The sequence below is a fragment of the Cryptomeria japonica genome, chromosome 6 (assembly GCF_030272615.1).
Source record: "Cryptomeria japonica chromosome 6, Sugi_1.0, whole genome shotgun sequence".
Classification (NCBI taxonomy): Eukaryota; Viridiplantae; Streptophyta; class Pinopsida; order Cupressales; family Cupressaceae; genus Cryptomeria; species Cryptomeria japonica.
In genome coordinates, this window is record NC_081410.1 from 77,419,651 (window position 1) to 77,442,016 (window position 22,366).

A 22,366-nucleotide genomic window follows, 5' to 3' on the forward strand; every position below is an offset into this window, starting at 1 on the left:
CCCCTAACTTGTCTCTCAAATAGACAAATGTATCTACAAGCAAAGGCTTAGTGAAAATATCAGCAATTTGTTCCTTTCTAGATACATATTCCAGGTTCACCTTCTGTTCACTGACTTTCTCTCTCAAGTAATTATATTTGATTGATATATGCTTAGTCTGTGAATGTTGCACTAGATTCTTATACATGTTTATAGAACTGGAATTATCATAGTATATAATAGTAGGCTCATCATAAATAACTGGTATCTTTCAATATTTTCTTCATCCAAACTATTTGAGTACAATTACTAGTAGCAACAATATACTTAGCTTCAGTAGTAGATAAAGATATAGAATCTTGTTTCTTGCTAGCCCATGAAACCAACATCTTACCTAAAAAGAATGCTCCACCGGTAGTACTCTTTTGGTCATCAACATCACCAGCCCAATCTGCATCAGTGTAAGAACACAACATGAAATCATCATTCTTTGGATACCATAAACCATAATCTTTAGTTCCCTTCATATATCTGAATATTCTTTTAACAATAGTTACATGACTCTCCTTCAGATCAACTTGATATCTAGCAGCCATACACACAACATGCATAATGCCAGGCCTAGTTTGAGTAAGATATAATAGTCCACCAACCATAGATCTATACAAACTCCAATTATCCTTAGGGTATTCATCATTTTTAGATAATCTACAACCAATCACCATAGAAGTTCCAACTAGTTTGGAATCATCTAGTCCAAACTTTTTCAGCAATTCCTTCACATACTTAGTTTGAGATATAAAGATACCTTTTCCTACCTATGCAATCTACAAACCTAAGAAAAATTTCATCTCACCAATCATAGACATCTCAAATTCTTTTTGCATATCACCGGAAAACTTCATACTCATATCATCATCACCACCAAAGATAATGTCATCAATAAAGACTTCAATAATCAAAATGTTATCATTTTCAATCTTAAAGTATAGATTACTATCAATAGTACCTTTGATAAATCCCAATTTTAGCAAGTATTTGTCTAACCTAGCATACTAGACTCTAGGGGCTTGTTTCAATCCATAAAGTGCTTTCTTCAAATTATATACCATATCTCCATCATCTAATAGTAAAAATCCATTAGGTTGTTCAATATAAACTTCTTCTAGATCACCATTCAAAAATGCAGATTTGACATCCATTTGATATACCTTGAAATCTTTATAAGCAACATAAGCAAGAAACAATCTAACAGCTTCAATTCTGGCAACTAGAGCAAAAGTTTCTTCGTAATCAATCCCTTCTTGTTGTTAATATTCGTTGTAGACTAGTCTGGCTTTATTTCTGACTACTTCATTGCCTTCATTCAATTTGCTCCTAAAAACACATTTAGTACCAATAACATTTTTATCTTTAGGTCTAGGCACAAGTTCCCAAGTGTTGTTCTTTTCACTCTGATCTAACTCTTCTTCCATGGCTCTAATAAAGTTATCATCTTTACACACTTCAACATCATTAGGTTCAACTTTAGAAATAAAACATATTTCTTTTGCAGCTAACCTTCTTCTAGTTATCAGACCTTTAATCTTACCACCAATAATCTGATTCTCAGAATGATTCAATCTTACTTACCTCAAAGTCTTCTAGTTGTTCTGATCTTCAGGTTCCTGTAATCATCACCATCAGTAGCAACATCCAGATTCACACTCTCTACCAGATCATTCTTCTTAGGCTCTTTAGGCTGAATAGGAGCTAAAACAATGTGTTGACCTTCATCATAAGCTTTTATCTCCTTCCCAAGGTTTTCATCTACCTTCACACTTGCACTCCCAACTATCTTTTCGAGTCTCTTATTATAGCACCAGTAGGCTTTCCTATTTGTATAATATCCCAAAAATATACTTCCATCACTTCTATCATCAAACTTTCCTATATCTTCATCTCTCTTAATATAGCATTTGCTACCAAAAACTTTGAAATATTTCACAGTAGGATAATGACCAAACCAAAGTTCATAAGGGGTCTTATCCATATCACCTTTGATATGAACTCTATTGAATGTATAGAATGCAATGCTAATAACTTCTCTCTAGTAGACCTTCGGAATAATTCCTTCAATCAACATAGTTCTTGCAACATCTAAAACAATATGGTTCTTCCTTTCAACAATCCCATTCTACTGTGGGGTCCTAGGCACAAATAGTTGTCTTTAGATTACATGCATCTCACAGAAAGAATTGAACTCACCAGAACAAAATTATCCACCTCTATTTGATCTCAAACACTTCATCCTCAATCCGGACTCAGCTTCAACTTTATCTTTGAATATCTTGAATTTCTCAAATGCTTCTGATTTTTCTTTCAAAAAGACAACCCACATGATTCTGGAATAATCATCAATTAGCAGCATAAAGTATCTATCACCCTACACACTTATAAGATTTGTAGGTCCCCATAGACTAGTATGCACAATATCTGATATTCCATTTGATGCATACAATTTACTCTTGAAAGAAATCCTTGTTTTCTTACCCAACTGACATTCCTTACATACCGGATTAATAGGTTTAACAATCTTAGGTAGATCCCTAACAACTTGTATACAACTAATCTTGATCAATGAATCAAATTTTACATGACACATTCTTCTATGCCATAACCTACTCTCATCTATCTTAGAAATCAAACAAATTTTCTCACTTAGAATTCAAATGAAAATGTTACCTTTAGTCTTGGTCTCAGATGCAATCTCTATACTGGAGAAATTCAAGATCTTGCATTTACCATCTTTGAGTTGTAGATCATAACCCTTATCAACCATCTATCCAAGAATCAAAATATTATGCTTCAAAACTTAAACATAAAAGACATCATCAATGTTATTCTTTCACATGTAGGAGCATCCCCGGTTCACAATAATCTTGCATCAACCAAAAAAATAAACATTTTCCTTTCTATTTTGTTTTTTGTTTGTAGTTTCAGTTTTTCTTTCTGTGTGTCATGGTTTTGGCTCATCGGATTCTATGGAGTTGGATTCTACTTGAATACTTGATCATCTTTCTTTCTTTCAAACCGCATCTCATTTGGATCACTTTTTGACAAGATATCACCTCCATTTTTCATGATAGTTTCTTGTTACCGTTTCTTCCTTTGTTATTGATTGCCTAAGACCTATTCTGGTGATCTATCAGAACCCATTCTGAATCTTGTGGAGCCTTGAGCATTGATGTTGATGTTTCTTAGCATTTGTCTGACCTTCTACATTTCTTCCTTTGGATTTTCTAGAGGAATTTCTTGGTAGAGGCTAACCTTGTTCATTTTGCACGTTAGGTCTTGTTCTTTGGGTTTTGATTATTTTTGGGCTGACTGGATCCTTTGGATTGACATATATATTTGTAATCATGCTTGAGAATGTAATCAATTAGAATCAATCAGAGTTTTAGATAGATAGATGGTGCCTAGAAGATAGATCTTTTAATTCAAGGTCCTGGTTGTGACCTATTCTACCAGGCCTGTGTGTCGATATGTTGTAACCCGATTGTTACTAGTTGGATGTAATCAAGTTTCATGCAATAAAAAAACTATCTATTTTGCATTGCCTCCATCATATCTGTGTGTTTCTGTTGTGTTTACTCTTGCTGACCGGACTTGACTGATCTCCTTGATGTCCCTCCTCCTTGGTGACTACTTAAACTAGTAGCAGGGAAAATTTTCATTCCAGAGGTTGCGTGTCCTAAATTTTTTTGTAGGGTGGCAGATTGCAGATCCAACCTACAATTGTAGAGAACTAGTATGAATCTATGGTGCGAAGAGGAACTAGGAATGGTGGAGTGCATGGGAATATTGACCTTGTTGTGATGGAGATTTTGCGAGAAATAGCAGCCCCATTAGAAGTCGTGGAGACAGCCCAGAGAAGAGGTCGACATATTGAAGATGTAAGTGAAGATGAAGGAGAAGAAGCCTCGATAAAACAAGTAAACCTACCAGCAGTTGATCTAGATGAAGAAAGGTTTTTAAGGGTTTTGAGTAGGGTGAAAACTAAACCTCATTTTACCCCATTAGTATATGATGGGAAGTTATATTCGGATGAATTGATGGACTAGATCTCGGAGATAGAGAAGTATTTTGAATTTGAAAACACTACAAAAGAGAGGAAGGTGAAATATGCCTATACCCAATTGAAAGGTCATGCATCTCTTTGGTGGGAGCATTTGCAAGTTGATAGACAAAGAAGAGGTAAAGAAAAGATTAAGAGATGGGATTGAATGATTGCTAAGTTAAAATCAAAGTTTATCCTAGCAAATTATCAAGTGGATCTATTTTAGAAATTGCAGAACTTGAGATAGAAGCAATATAGCATGAAGGAATATACCGAAGCATTTTACAAGCTGAACATCAGATCCGGATATGTTGATGATGAAGTAAAACAAATTGCAAGATATTTGAATGGATTGTGGATGTTTATACAAGATGAACTCAATATGATCAAATTGGAGAGTGTTGAAGAGGCTTACCAGTATGCACTAGAGGATGAAGAGAAATTGAATAAAAGACATGAGAAAAGATAGAGAGGTAGAGGTAGAAGATTTAATGAAGTAAGATTTCAAGGAGGAAGAGGAACCAATATAGATCAGAACAAGGACAAGGAAGTGAGCAAAGAAGGTAATTCATACCGGAAGGATGATAGAAATTTCTACCAAAGGAGAGAACCGGATGGTTACCAAAATGAGAACTTTGGAAAACAAGACAAGAGGACATTTAGAGGAACTTGCTTTAAGTGTGGAGGACAAGGACACCATGCATTTGAATGTAAGAAGATAGAGGCTACTGAAAGAGTAGTAGTGGTGGAAGAAAACCATATTGGATTAGACAATAAAATAGAAGATGGATAACTATTGATGATGAGGAGAGCTTTGTGTCATACCGGAGGAGCTAAAGAACCCTTTAAGAGGAAGAACCTATTCAAGACTAGATGTAAGGTATCTAGTAAGTGTTGTAAAGTTGTTATTGATAGTGGTAGTTCAGATAATCTTGTTTCAGAAGAGATGGTGAATAATTTAAAATTAGAGAGATTGAAACACCCTAAGCCTTATCAAATAGCATGGATTCAGGATGAACATACGTTGTTAGTAAGTGAATAGTGTTTTGGTAAAATTGAAAATTGGGAATTATCATGATGAAGTTATATGTGATATTATGCCTATGGATATTTGTCATCTTTTGTTGGGAAGACCTTGGTAGTTTGATAGATAGACCATACATGATAGGAGCAATAATACATACACTATTATGGCCAATGGAATGAAGCAAACCTTGTTACCTTTGGAGGAACCTTTCAAGGGTGAAGTCTGTACAAATGCCAAAATTTGTTTAGTAGATGGAAGGAAATTCATGGATGGACTGAGACATGAGAATGTGTGTTTTGCCTTAATTCCTAAGAAGACTGAGAGGCCAAAACTGAAAGGAGAACACCCGACAGAGATAAGAGATTTGCTGATAGAATATGAGGATATCATTTCAGATAATGTACCTAATGGATTGCCACCTATTAGAAGTATTAGTCATTGCATGGACTTGGTTCCTGAAGCTAGTTTGCCTAGCAAAGCTACACAACAGTTGACACCAACACAGAATGAAGAACTGAATAGACAAGTGCAAGAGTTGTTGAAAAATGGTTTGATCGGGGAGAGTCTGAGCCCTTGTCCAATACCAATAGTATTAGCACCTAAGAAGAATGGAGAATGGATGATGTGTACAAATTCAAGAGAAATAAATAAGATCATAGTGAAATAACGGTTTCCTTTGCCTAGGATGGATGACATAATGGACTATTTGAGTGGACCAAAATACTTTACGAAGATAGATTTGAAGAGTCCATATCATCAGATCAGGATCAGAGAAGGTGATGAGTGGAAGATAACATTTAAGACAAATGAAGGACTATATGAATGGTTGGTGATGCCATTTGGATTGACTGATGCATCGAGCACTTTCATGAGGTATTAAATAAATTCTTGGGTAAGTTTGTTATTATGTATTTGGATGACATTCTAATTTTTGGTAGAACAAAAGTGGAGCATTTGTTGTACTTAAGACAAGTTTTACAGAGGTTGAGAGAAGAAAAGTTGATGATCAATATCAAGAAGTGTCATTTCATGAAGGATGAGTTAGTCTATTTAGGATTTGTGATATTTGAGGATGGTTTGAAGATGGACCCTAAGAAAGTGAAAGCCATTGCTGAGTAGCCTACACCAGAAAGCATTGGAGAGGTAAGATCATTTCATGGATTGGCTAGTTTTTACTAGAAGTTTATCAAAAGTTTCAGTTTTGTTTGTAACCCTATGAATGAGACCATGAGAGGAGATCAAAAGGAATTGAAGTGGATCACCAGAGAAAACAAAATTTTTGAATTGTTGAAGTAGAAAGTGACTGAGTAGCCTATGTTAGCTTTATCGGATTTCAATAAGGTATTCCAAGTGGATTGTGATGCAAGTTGAATAGTAATAGGAGCGATTTTCAGTCAATAAGGGAGAGTAGTAGCATATTTCAGTGAGAAATTGAATGATGTCAGGAAGATATATTTAGTGTATGATCAGGAATTTTATGCCATAGTTCAAGCCTTGAAGAAATGGAGATACTACTTGTTGCCTAAGGAGTTTGTGTTGTATACAGATCATCAAGCTTTGCAGTATTTGAACAGTTAGAGTAAGTTGAATTAGAGATATATGAGATGGATAGATTTATTGCAGAGATACACCTTTGTGTTGAAGCATAGAAGTGGGAAATATAACAAAGTTGTTGATGTGTTGCATAGGAGAAGGAATTTGCTGACAAAAATGAGAATGACAGTATTAGGTTTTGAAGATTTGAAGACCTTGTATGATGAAGACTTGGATTTTGCAGAACCTTGGAAAGCAAGTAGAGAAACGGTTATGGTTGATAGGAGAAAATGGTTGGTGTATTTCATTTAGGATGGGATGTTATTTAGGGGAGTTCAGTTATGCATACCTACGAGTTCCATGAGAGAGAACCTAATCAAAGTGAAATATAGTGGAGGTTTAGCTAGACATTTTGGCATTGACAAAATAGTTGCATTGGTGAGTGAGCAGTAATTTTGGCCCCAGATTCATAAGGATGTTAAGAGATATGTGCAGAGTTGTATAGTTTATCAAGTTACAAAAGGTAGTATTCAAAATGTGGGATTGTATAAACACTTGACAGTATCGGTAAGACCTTGGGAGGATATTGATGAATAATAAGAGGGGGGGGTGAATTAATATGCCAAAAATCTCTGCACTAAAACACTTACACAGTCTAAAGATAAACCGGTAAAGCAGTCTAACAATCAAACTGGTTACCACACATGCAAACCAAAATGTGAATAAAGCATTCACCCACAAAACCAATACAACCATAACACAAGATATTTGATGTGGAAACCCAACTAGGAAAAACCACGGTGAGATGGAACTCACAAGTCACTATCTACAGAATAGAAACCAGACCAGTTAAGGTCTTACAATGTTCTTCACCAGAACAGATCCTATTAGGAATCTTGATCTCTGTTAGGAGATAAGTCCGATTAAAGACTACCTTGTTAGAGGATTTTAGATTCACATGTGTGAACCACCTTGTTAGAGGATTTTACAAAGGCTTTGAGGCCTACTCGATTAATGGCTACAGACTTGTCAAAGATGTGAGTAATCAATAAGTGTTTGATCTATCGGATAGCACAAACTACTTGGTTAGATCCAGCATTACTCACAGCTAATGCATTCCGGCATTACTTTAGTCTTCTCTCTCTCTCTCACAGTTACAACTTGATCTTCTCAGATAAGATCGTTCTCAACTTCCACCTTAAACCCCAGCTTGATATTAACCCTTTCAGCAATAACTTAAAACCCTAGACATGATGTCCTTTTAAAGGAATCTGATTTCATGTCGGTCCAATAGGATTACATTACAATTTCCTAGGTTCAATGAATCTAGACATACTCAGTAACACGACACAAGAAGCACCGTCAATGTGTCGACACCATCAAACAATCAGTGGATTGGTAACTCATCACAAAATGCCAGTTGGTAACTCATCACAGAGTGTTACAGGTTCATACAAAATACCGGTTGCCGGTTTGACAAAAATGAAGACTGGTAAGAATGTGTTGTGCCATTTTTCTCCCTCATATCGCTTGGAATCTACGAACCACTTGGGGTCGACATGCCGCTTCAGACCAAGAAACACATTCTGCAAAATCACCACTAGTCTAAAGACTAGTATATAGCATACCGGTTGGAACAAATACTGGTTGAGCACAAGCTCATACATATAAAGGGGATCTCAATACGAGTGTGTGTCCATCAATGACAATCACAACATAAACAACATAAATGCCAACAATCTCCCCCTTTGGCATTGATGGCAACACTTAGGAAAATAAAATTTTGACATCTAAGTGTTTTACAACAAAAGCTTGCCATTAACAAAATTGCTCCCCCTAATCATATACACTATCCCTTAAACAACACAGTGTATAGCAAGTTTGCATACAGAGCATAATCATCAGAGCATATAGCATATATCATAGCATATATCAAAATTTCAAAATAGATACTTCTCCCCCTATGTCAGAAGATCAAAATTTTACAAAAACCAGATATACTTCTCCCCCTATGTCAGAAGATCAAAATTTTACAAAAACCAGATATACTTCTCCCCCTTTACCAACAATGACAAAGTACCGCTTGAAAAACCCTGTTTCCATATATATATAAAAGTTTATGACAATAATGAATAATACTTGTCAAAAACTAATTTATAGTCCTGCAAATTTTTTTTCATGGATAGGGACCAGGACTCAAGTAGGGAGGTTGCCACTTCCTTCTCTGTCTGAATCTGGGATACATGTTCCTCCATGGCATCTACTATGCTAAGTTCCTGTGCGACTGTCAGGGCATCCAGGTTCAGATAACACTTCTGAAGAATTTGCAGTCGTGGAAGTAATACCAGTTGAAGCTCCTACAAATCCCTAGACCGTGTGTTGATCTCTTGCTCCATCTTGGCTGACTGGATCTAGAACTGGTGAACGGTTTGCCCATATGCTACAAAGGAATCATAAGGAGTCTTGAATGTGCCCAAGTAGGATTGTAAGTCCATTTGAAGTTGTTGCTTCTTGGCTAGCACATCATCACAAAATAGATGAGGTTGACAGATTTTGTTGAGTAGCAAGTTCCCCTCATCCAAGGCATTCCTTATGTCCTTTTGATCTTTCAGTAGTTTAGTCCTAAGCTCATTCAACTTCTTCACTAGAGCATCATTAAGAGCCTTTTGGTGCTCTTTCTTTACATTGGCCTCTACTACTTCTTCCAAACTCTGCACCTGATCATCCACTATAGTACACAAAAGTTTGAGTTGTGCTAGTGATGGTTCAGTGTCAGGAAGATTAGTACTGGGGATTAAACTGGTAAGTGTGTCTACAGCCACTTGAATAATATCTTGTTCCCTTTTCCTGTGAATGCCTTCAAGGTGCTCTTGGGCAACCTTGATGCTCTGCATAAGCTCAGACTCACTTGTAGATTGGAGATCAATAGGACTCGAGATAGTAGCCAGTTTGGCTTGGCTTTCGGTTGCCCTAGGAGTCTCCATCTCTGTGCTCTTCATTGCTTCAGCTGTCTTGTCTGCTTCTTCCTTCTTTTTCCTCTCCTTCTCTTCTTTCTCTTTCTCTTCTCTCTTTTTCTTCTCTTCCTCTTCCATCTTTTTCTTGTCTTCCTCTTCTTTTTGCTTCTGCTCTGCTTCTACCTTCTTCTTTGCTTCCTCTTCCTTCTTCTTCTATGCTTCCTCTTCCTTCTTCTTTTGTTCTTTCTCTTCCTTCTTCTTCTTCTCTTCCACTTCCTTCTTCTTCTTCTCTTCCTCTTCCTTCTTCTTCTTCTCTTCTTCTTCCTTCTTCTTCTTTTCTTCTTCTTCCTTCTTTCTCTTTTCTTCCTTATCCTCTTCTTCTTTCTTTCTCCTATCATCTTCTTGCTTCTTCTTTTCTTCATCTTTTCATTTCTCCTCTTCCTCTTTTCTCTTCTATTCCTCTTTCTTCTTTTGCTCATCTTCATCCCTCTTCTTTTCCTCTTCTTGTTCCTTTGCTGCTTGTTGTGTGGCCTTAGCCTGTTCACCACCCTGATCTGCTTGTTGCCCCTGTTCAGTTCCCTTAGAAGGTATGTCCTGAGTGACATCTTCTACATCCAGGGCATCAACATCGATGGTGTCGATTGGTTCTTCCACCAGGTTTCCTTCATCATCAAAGACCTCATCTGGTTTGGAAATAACCGATTCCTTTTCTGCTTGGAGGTTGGCCATTCATGCTTTGTGAGAGCTGATAGCATGAGCCATATGCTGATGAGTATCTTTTTCAACATCATCAACTCTCCCCTCCAACAACTAGAGTCTTCTTCTCCTTGTGAAGAAGAGACCTTTATTTTGATCCAGGGCATCAAATAATTCTGAATTTGAGAGTTCAGGGAAGTACTGCGCAAAGACTTTCTCCCTAATCTCCTATTCCTTTTCAATAGCAATGCACCATTTATTATCTAATGCTTTAAATAATGAATTCGGTGTCTGAGATTTAATCTCTAATGGTGACCAGTCATTTTTACATAAATAAAGAATGATTTCCTGTAGTACTTCATCTTTTTCCTCACTATTAAATTCATCATAATAGTCTACTAAATCATGAATTAACTTTCTCCTAATATTTTTTACTGTTCTTTGACATTGTGTCAAAGGTTTGTATGAGGAGATGTCTATATTTACTAGTGTAGATGCTACCGGTTCATTCTTCTTCATCTTCTTTGTCTATCTTGCCTTCTTTGGCTATTCATCAGGCTCGGTTTCTTCAGAGTCTAGTTCATTTCCCTTAGTCTTCCTCTTTCTTTCAAAGACTTTTTCCAGTTTTACCTCTAATTTCTTCTTTGCCGGTGACCGCTTGGTCACTCTTGGAGTTGCAGTGGTAGCCGGTGTCGATGTTGTAGGTAGTGCCTTGGCTTTCTTAGCTACTGATTCTTTTCCCTTCTTCATCGATGGCTCTTCAATCGGTGCAATCCTCTCCAAGTAGGTTCCGGTCCTCTTAGCCGATCAAGAGGTAAGGCAATAAGGGTTGAGGCATACCCTTCCAGCATGTCAAACATAACTTCATAGCCCATTGGCTCTACCTCCTCCATTCTAGGCTCAATAGCCTCCATTAAACATTTGTCCACCTAAATAGTAAAACAGATGTCATCTTCATATTTCTTCACTATGTCACCTGAGATTCTTACCCTCTGACTCATCTTTCTTCTGAACTCATCAAAATATTTGTTCAGTACCTCAGGGTAGCTGATTCCAATGGCTTGTACACTTTCCTTTATCTGCTTGGTTACCAATTGGTCAGGGGACCACTAGACATCTCCTACACCCAGAAAGTAGCCTTGGAAATTAAAAAACAACCCTACTAGTAGTTGTCCAAACTTAAACCTCAGTGAATAGTCTTGTTTGATTGCCTTAAGATTTAACAGGAGTTGCCTCTGCATACCAGTGCATAGATCAAATGATTTATCCTCTTTAATCATCTGGTAAGTGGCATTTACCATTACAGTAGATACATAATTAATCTTGCTAGCTGAGAATGTTCTGTAGCCTCTCACCATGCAGGTGTATTTCACTAGATCATCCTTGATAGGATTAACTATCATACCTCATGAATCACTAGTTGAACCGGTGAGCTTGGTCATTTCCGTTTTGCTTACCGTTCTTAGGGCTGGCACTTCCCCTGTGTTGTAGAAATTGGTGACTGCATGAATTGCCTGAGGCGTGATATCATGTGTCCTCTCCAGGTACATCTTGTCACCATGGACTCTTCTCAAGATGATCCTAATGTGATCCTCTATGAAGTCTTCCAGAAAATATACTGCATTATGGAGTTTCTTCTTCTCTAAGATACTAAACTCTAGTTTGATCTTTTTGTCCTTGCCACAAAATAGACCTAACTGAGTATGAATAGCTAAAGACCCTAGGTCTTCTATTTTGCAATTAGTATAATCAGAAATTCCTTCTTCGACTATGACTCCAGCCGGAACTTGTGACAAAGTGTTATATTTAGACTTCCTTTGAGTAAAACTTTCTGACTCAATTGATGTACTCAAACTAGTATGAGATGCGGAAGCCATTGTAGAGTATTTCAAGAACATGAAAAATACCTTTCAAACGCAAATTTAGGGCTTCTTGATTCTACTTTACTCCACTCTTTGTCGGTTTCCAAATCACCACTTTGTGTTCTCCACTACCACTTGCAAACTGGATTTGAATCTCTTTCAAGGATATTGAAAACTTTTCTTCACTCGAAAATAGATAGTGAGAAATGATTTGAAAAATGCATTTATACATGTCTCTCACCTACCATCATTAATGCTCCTCTATTAGGTCGTAAACCCTAATTTGCTTTTTTACCATTTCTGGTCTTCTACCAAGTGACAGGTATCGCATACCGATTAAGGTCTTTTACCGGTGTCAACCAGGGGTTCGAAAGCATTTCGCCATTTGCTCCCCCTAAGCCTTTAAGGCTTAGTTTGCTGATTCCAATATTTCCACACTAGGTGTAGAAACTGGTTCCTCTTCCGACATTATTGGTTTCTTCCTCCATGTTTTCTTCATGTCCCCTTGAACTTTTTCAACATCAATTTCTCCTTCCTGAGTGACCAGTATATCATCAAATATACTTTTTCCACTTCTACAGAATCTTGCAATGTAACCCTATTTGTTGCAGTGATAGCAAACAAGTCCAGGTGCTCTCCAAGGTCCATTGTACATGTTTCCATTCTTCCTTCTACATGTTACAGCAGTGTGACCATGACCATGACAGATCATACAACTTTCTCTCCATTTGGTTGCCGCTTTGTGGCCACCGCTTCTTGACTGATGATTGAAGACATTAAACCAGTTGTGGTTCTGGTTCATAAAAGATTCAAGACCAGTTCCTTGGGTCCTCTGAGGATATCTTCTAGTGTTATCCATTACAGACCTACATTCAAATGCTCTATGCCCAAACTTTTTGCATGCATAACAATGACCATTGAACTTATTGGATCTAGGTACATTATTGATAAAATAAGGAAAATTATTGTAGGCTTTGCTCCTACATACATTGGCAATGTGTCCTTCTTTAAGATAGTTAAAGCAAATAGGTTTGAATTTTTTCTTACCTTTTCCTTTGAGTGTCAGTTGCTTCTTTGATGCTTTAGCATTTGTTCCTTAGGATTCTCCTTCCTCATGTCTAGAAAAACCAAGACCATTGGTATTCTTTGCTGGTCTAGATGACTCAAGCTTTTGCTCTAGCTTGATAGTACTTTTGCCAAACTCAGCAAGTATTTCCTTTGACTCAAAGAGTTCTTTGGAAATAGCAGTGTTTGTCTCCATTAGACTTGCATTTTCTAAGATGGCTATGTTCAGTTCTCCTTGCATGTCTTCTTTTTCCATTCTACTCTCATGAAGGCGAGCAATCAATGCACTAATCTCTTGTTTCAACTTGGAGATCTCATGATCTCTATCCTTTATCTGATCTTCAGCTTTTCTCTGGTTCTCAAGCTCTTGACTAAACCTAATAGTCAGTCCTTCCAACTCCTTTCTCAGATTGGAGTTTCAATCATTTAGTTTATTTACTTCAGCAATCATGGCTTCCATGTTAGCTTCATCTTTAGAACTACTTTCAGATAGTTCCATCAACTTTTCTGCATGTTCTCTCCTTTTTGCTTGAGATGCCTTGTATTTGACCATAAGATCATCATAGGCTTGCTCAGACTTAGTGAGCTATTGAGTAATTTCCCTCATGGTGTATTCCCCCATATCTCTTTCCAAGTGGTTAAACTTATAGAAAGGTAGGCTCTGATACCAATTGATGAATACTAAGAGGGGGGGTGAATTAGTATGCCAAAAATCTCTGCACTAAAACACTTACACAGTCTAAAGATAAACCGGTAAAGCAGTCTAATAGTCAAACCGGTTACCAAACATGCAAACCAAAATGAAAATAAAGCATTCACCCACAAAACCAATACAACCATAACACAAGATATTTGATGTGGAAACCCAACTAGGAAAAACCATGGTGAGATGGAACTCACAAGTCACTATCTACAGAATAGAAACCAAACTGGTTAAGGTCTTACAATGTTCTTCACTAGAACATATCCTATTAGGAATCTCGATCTTTGTTAGGAGATAAGTTTGATTAAAGACTACCTTGTTAGAGGATTTTCAATTCACATGTGTGAACCACCTTGTTAGAGGATTTTACAAAGGCTTTGAGGCCTACCCGGTTAAGGGCTATAGACTTGTCAAAGATGTGAGTAATCAACAAGTGTTTGATCTATCGGATAGCACAAACTACTTGGTTAGATCCAATATTCCTCACAGCTAATGTATTCCAGCATTACTTTAGTCTTCTCTCTCTCTCACACAGCTACAACTTGATCTTCTCAGATAAGATCATTCTCAACTTCCACCTTAAACCCCAGCTCGACATTAACCCTTTCGGCAACAACTTAAAACCCTAGACATGATGTCCTTTTAAAGGAATCCAATTTCATGTCGATCCAATAGGATTACATTACAATTTCCTAGGTTCAATGAATCTAGACATACTTAGTAACACGACACAAGAAGCACTGTCAATGTGTCGGCACCGTCAAATAATTAGTGGATTGGTAACTCATCATAAAATATCAATTGGTAACTCATCATAGAGTGTTACAGGTTCATACAAAATACCGGTTGCCGGTTTGACAAAAATGAAGACTGGTAAGAATGTGTTGTGCTGCTTTTCTCCCTTGTACCACTTGGAATCTACAAACTGCTTGGGGTCGACATGCCGCTTCAGACCGAGAAACACATTCTGCAAAATCACCACTAGTCTAAAGATTAGTATACAACATACCGGTTGGAACAAATACCGGTTGAGCACAAGCTCATACATATAAAGGGGATCTCAATACGAGTGTGTGTCCATTAATGACAATCACAACATAAACAACATTAATGCCAACAGATATAAGCATGGATTTTGTACTTGGATTGCCTAAGACACCAAGAAGGAATGATTCTATATTTGTGGTAGTGGATAGATTTTTCAAGATAGCTCATTTCATACCTTGTAAGAAGACATCAGATGCATTGCATGTAGTAGACCTATTTTTCAAGGAAGTGGTGAGATTGCATGGATTACCTAAGAGCATAGTTTCAGACAGAGACACTAAGTTTGTTGACTATTTTTGGAGAACACTTTGGAAGAAGATGAATTTTTTTTTGAAGATTAGCTCTACTTTTCATCCACAGATTGATGGATAGACAAAAGTAGTTAACCGGAGTTTGGGAAACTTGTTGAGATATTTAGTGGGAGATAAAACCAGAAGTTGGGACTTGATCCTTGCACAAGAAGAGTTTTCCTATAACAATTAAGTGAATAGAAGTACCAGAAAAAACACCTTTTGAGATTGTTACTGGAGTCCATCCTAGAGAAATAGAAGAATTGAGAGACATTAGCAATGAAGATCGGAAGAGTTTAGAAGCAAAATATTTTGCAAATCACATGGCATCATTGCATATTTAGGTTAAACAACATTTGGAAGACATGAACAACAAATATAAGGAGAAGGTAGATGAGAAGAGGAGACATAAGGAAATTGAATTTGGCGATGAAGTGATGGTATACTTGAGAAAAGAGAGATTCCTAGTTGGAACTTATAATAGGTTGCAGATGAAGAAGTTTGGACCCTATAAGATTTTGAGAAAGTTCAGTTCTGGAAATGCATATGAAGTGGAGCTACCAAATAGTTTAAGTATTTCACCTATATTCAACATTACATATCTTCATGAGTACCATGAACTAGAATTTAGTGAGAACAGTGTTGTAGACTTGGAGAAACAATTTCCTTGGAAGGAACCAAATCAGATTGAAGAGATTTTGGATAGTAGGATTGGGCATAGTACCCAGAACAATCAGTACAAGGAATATCGTGAAGTGGAAGAGCATACCAGTTGAAGATTCATCTTGGATTTCTCAGGCAGAGGTAGACCTCCTTGGTTTCCCTCTGACCCTAGCAAAGTGAGAGGCTTAATTTTTCATTAACCCTAGATGTCTGATGCAGGAGAATTCCCGATTCACAACAATCTTTCACCAACCAAAAAAAACACATTTTCCTTTCTGTTTTGTTTTATATTTGCAGTTTGAGTTTTCCTTTCTATGTGTCCTAGTTTTGGCTCATCAAATCCCGTGGAGTTGGATTATACTTGAAGACTTGATCATCTTTCTTTCTTTCAATCCGCATCTCATTTGGATCACTTTTCGGCAAGATATCACCATCAGTTTCCATGATAGTTTCTTGTTACAAGTTGCTTAAGACCTATTTTGGTGATCTACAAGAACCCATTCCAAAGCTTGTGGAGCCTTGAGCATTGATCTCGATGTTTCTTGGCATATAGCCAACCTTCTACGTTCATTCGTTTGGATTTTTTCAAAGGAATCTCTTGGCAGAGGCCGACTTTGTTCATTTTGCATGTTAGGTCTTGTTCTTCGGGTTTTGATCCTTTTTGGGCCAATTGGATCCTTTCGATTGATATATATATTTGTAATCATGCTTTAGAATGTAATCAATTAGAATCAATCAGAGTATCAGATAGATACACTGTGCTTATAAGATAGATCTTTCGATTCAAGGTCCTAGTTGTGACCTATTCTACCAGGCCTGTGTGCCGGTATGTTGTAACTCGGTTGTTAGCAATTGGATGTAATCAAGTTTCATGAAATAAAAAAACTATTTGTTCTGCATTGCCTCCATCATATCTGTATGTTTACATTGTGTTTACTCTTGCTGACCGATCTAGATTGATTTTATTGAGGTCCCTCCTCACCGGTGACTACTTCACTTTCCATCAAAAGAAATAGAACCTCTCCCACAGATTACACAAGCTTTTTCATCTCCAAATATAACTATTCCACCATCATACCTTTCCATGCTTACAAATTTTCTTTTATCACCAGTCAAATGATGTGAACAACCGCTGTCAATCACCCATTCACCCTTTTCTTCTACCTTTGCAACCAAAGCTTTCTCCTCAATAGAACAACTAGTGGAATCAATAGGAATAGGTCTATCTTATTTAATCACAATAAACACAACTTCATCTTCTTTTGATTCTTCATCTCTAACACCTTCATCTGTAGCATAATAATAGTTCTTTCGATTCCTAAACTTCTGGTTAGACTTATAAGGCTTATCATACTTTTCATCCTTCTCATATCTATCATTCCTATAAAACTTATTAAACTTATCATGTCTATCATACTTATCCATTCTCTTCAAGCATGTAGAAGGAAATTTCCCTATCTTGTTACAAGAAAATCATTTCAAGGGCAACTTTCCATAATGCATACCAGAACCTTTAGGCAATCTCTAGGAAATAAATTCTTCAAGCTCATCAAGCTCTCTTTATTTCTCTTCTATCTCTCTCCTTTCTCTTTCATATCTAGATATCCTACACTCATCAGGATCATATTTTTTCTTACCGGACATAGATGCTGAAGCCTTGAATGCTAGCTCAAACTTTAAATGTGATTCTCTAAATTCACTCAGCTCAAATGCATCAAGTTTTCCAACCAACACATCTCTTGTCACTGTAGTTACACTTCAGATCTCATCAATAGTAGCAACCTTATGTTTATAAGTAGGAGGCAAAGATCTTAGCACCTTAGCAACAATCTCATTTTCTTCAATCTTTCCACCAGTAGATTTGATACCAAGGACAAGCTCATTCACCTTAGCCATGTATGAATGCATGTTCCCATCATCTCCCATCTTCAGTGTCTCATACTTTCCTTTTAAACTCTGCAAGTTAGCAACTTTCACTTGACTATCACCTTCATACAGGATCTCAAGCTTCACCCAAATCTCATGTGTTGTCTGAAGTTCCATAACATTTGTCATTTCAAAATTAGTCAGGGCACTGAGTAATGCTTCCTTCACTTTGATGTTATAGTCAACTTCCTTGACCTCATCAGGAGTGGATGGTCCATTTTGAGGAACAACATAGGCATTATTAGTAATCTTCCAATAATCTTCTCCAAGACATTTCAAATACACCTCCATTCATTTCTTCCATACAGTGTGCTTGATTCCATCAAACCTCAAACTATCCTTCTTCAAAAGAATACCTTGAGCTTCCATCCTGGATCTCCTCAAGTGATTAAGCTTCTACCAGAGGATCTAGCTCTAATACCAATTGTTAGCAGCAACCAATAAGGAAGACTGAGAGGAGTGGGTGAGTCATTCTTCACTAGATCATAGAAAATTAAACTCCAAAATGTAAACTGATAAACCACAAAAACATATAGGTAAGAAAATTAATAGCACAACACATAACACCAAGATTTTTACATGAAAACCCCAATTAAGGGAAAAACCATGGTGGGAACCTACCCACAATAAGATGATACTTTGCAATAGTATGTGAAAATATTACAATGGCGAATGCACATGCATTTAAGAACACTTCCTAGAGCTCACCGCTCAAAAGATATATGCCCGAAAGGCTACAACCTTCAAGGAATTCTCACTAACTTACAATATGATTTGGACTACAATCCAGAAGAAATGAACTGCAATGATAGCATCTACAAATGCCCAATGACAATTCTGGTTAAGCACAGTTGTCTGCTCTGCAATACCAATCTCACCACAACACTTCATTGAATGATATATCCTTGTTCTCACATTTACCTCCATTTGAAATGCAGACACAATACTAACACCTAAATTACATAAGCATCTCTCCTATAAATACAAATCATCAACCTTGATAGCAAGGTCGGCTAAACCCTCAACCCTCAACTCATAATTTCAAGATTTACATTACACAATACAAAGATCGACCACCACACTAATATTACAATTTACATTACATAACATGGACCTAATTGAAATTCCTAAATGATTACATCCACCTAAAATCCCACCAAGATCATCTACAACATGCTACACCACTAGAAATATTGCATAACATGCAAATCATCACCGGTTCATAGAAATCACCAAACACTCACACAATGATCAATTCGGATCACCAAAACAAATAGGAAATGACTAGGAAACACCAACAAGAATGTTAGAATCATCCAGAATAGTTGCACCAATACCTCTTTTCAAATCTTCATTGGTAAATGTCTCAAAGCTCAAGAACACAACTAATCAACAACTGTCATGAGGAAAGATAACTTGCGGAGCACCAAATAATGAACCATATGAAATGAAGATACACAATATCATCCCAAACAATAATCTAAAGTCTCAACACAACTGATTACACTAGAATATATCGAATGAAATACTAGATTTTGTGAAACATTGATCAACACAACCAAGCTACAAAAGTGGACCAAAAACTCTTCCCAAACTCACCGAAATAACTCGCAAGAATATGTTGACATCAATGACAACAAAATATCCTATCAGTATCAATGATCAACCAAATCTAACAATCTCCCCCAATAATCCAACAGAATATTCTTTGTTCTTGAACCCCCTTTTCATCTATTTTCCCAGTTTACATTCCATGCACACAAAATTAGGAGGTTTGATGATCTTTTGTAAATCTCTCATAATTTCAATAGTACTAATCTTCACCATATTGTCAAAATTGATATGTCCCATTATCTTTTTCCATACCTAGAATTCACTATTTTGTGCCAACAAACAATTGCTTCCACTCTTGTCTTTCATAGAGTAGACATTTCCATTTGTTATAACACCTTCCGAAACCAATCTTTCATACATTAATTTACTAATCACACATTCATACTCTTTAAATATGATCTCATAACCTTTATTTCACATCTGACTTACACTCAACAAATTATGTCTCAGACCTTTGACATAGTAAACATCTCTAGTCTTATTCTTACCATTAACTATGATGCTTCCTTTTCCACTAATAGGTGCAACTTCCTCTCCTACAAATTTCACCAATCCTCCATCATACTTCACAAGGTTAATGAACTTTCATTTATCTCCTATCATGTGATTTGAGCATCTAGAGTCAGTAATCCAAGCCTTTGGTTCGACTTTAGCATGCGAAGAAGCTTTTCCTTTTACAAGGTTTCCAGTGTTCTTCATATTTTCCCATCTTTTGGACATTCCTTTATCCTTTTTTTCTTCATTTGAATCATCACCATCTTCATCTTCATATAAGTGTGTCTCCATTAAACAAAAGACTATTTTTCCTTTATCTTTATCATCTATCTTCTTATTTTTGTTACTACTTTTTGTATCTATCCTTCTTTTCATCATCATCATTAGATCTTTTGTAATCTTCCTTAAACACATGTTTAGAAGCATAATGATCAATTTTACCACAATGAAATATTTGTATAGGTAACTTACCTTTGTACTTTTTAGTCTTCTTACAAATTTTTCTTCAAGCTCATCGATAGCTTCATTTTCTTCTAGTTCATCTTTAGGCTTCTTTTAAACATTGAATGTCGCTTGTCTCCTTTCCTTTTTGATATCATCCATTTCAGCAATATTAAAAGTAGAAAGTCAACCAAGAAGCTGGTCCAATGTGTGCTTATCCAAATCATCATTGTTTCAATAGAAAATGTCTTGGGCTTGTAGGGTTTAGGTAATGTCAACGACACTTTTCTCACAACATCACTTTCTTCTATTTTTTAACTAGCACCTGTGATAGCATTTACAACTTCATTTACGCTATGTATATAGCCTTCAATGAGCTCGTCACCAGGCATCCTTAGGTTCTCAAATTTATGCTTCAGATTTGTCAATTTATCTTGCTTGGTCTTTAGATCACTTTCATATACACTTCTCATCTTGTCCAAAATTTATTTAACAAACTTTAATCCCAAAACCTTGCCAAAGACTTCATCACTTAAGAAACTGACAATAGCAACCCTAGCCTTTGTATTATTCTCAAAATCTTTTATCTCATCTAGAGTCTATGAAGGACCATTTCCTGGAACAATATAACCAGCCTTGATAATTAAATCCCATATTCCCTTTGGTAGAGACTCCAAGTGAAATTACATTCTCTTTCTGATGAGAGTAATTTGTACCTTCAAACTTCACTGCTTTGAAATTCAAATCTTGTGCCATTTTGGATCTCCCTCAAGTGGTTAAGCTTCTCAAAAAGGGACTAAGCTTTGATACCAATTGTTGAACACACAATAGGAATAAGAGGGGGCATGAATAAATCTAGATCTATAACACAAATTTATTTTTGATCTATTAAACTTCAAACCACAACTAACATATTACTTTAATGAATTCATGAAAGCACAAAATACAATGAACTCGTGAACACTAGATCTATGGGGAAACCCAAGAAGGGAAAAACCATGATGAGAATCACACTCACAATATAGATATAAATTATTGCAATGATTAGGCCATAGGCCAAGGATCTCACTACTTCAAAATTTCTAGCTAAGGCACACAACCTAAGGCCAAGATATAAAGGACTTGCACAACTAAAACTCATTACTTTAGGGAAAGATACAAAGAGCTGCCAAGAGAGACACACTATCTTCTAGTAGGAATAGCTAAACTATAAATGAATAGGATCTGATGATGGTGAAATTGACCTTAAACCTTTGCGTAAAGTGTCCAATATCATGATAAATACATCTAATCTCAAACTCTATTACCAAACACTATCAAAGCTCTTCTCAACTTTTTCACACCTTTTTTATCAAGTCTATTTTCATATCATTCACATCCACATCACATCATTTCAGATGTAGTGCCCCTCTCTGGTTCATCTTGTCTTTTTGTACATCAAAGGAATATATTCATATAGCTTAGTCTACTTTATGATGATTTGATGGTATCATGTTATTTACTAACCCTATTTCATGATTGTATTGGATATGATGATGGATCTATATTTGATCATTATTCATGATGGATCATATTGCATATGGGATTTTGATGACATTATGATTACACTAACCCTACTCTATGATTATGATGACTAATTTGATGCTAGGATGTTTGTAATTATCTTCTAGTGTCTTTGTGATTAGAGATGATGTCATACCACTCATTGTGAGCACGATATGACGTTTCGATTCTCTATCACTTGCCTGATCATTTATGATGTATATGTGTTGTATATATATTGTATTGCATTTAGTGGTGGATGCAGGTTTACAGGTACCAGACATCCACTCCATCTGGTCTCACAGGTCTGAGTGTGTCTTTATCCCAATGGCAAGTTGTTGCAGATGACATGTGTTTCCCTTTCATACTCTAGGCTTAAGTTGATACCCTTGTCAATTAGTGTCTTGGCTTGAGTCGTTGGTTTGTGTCA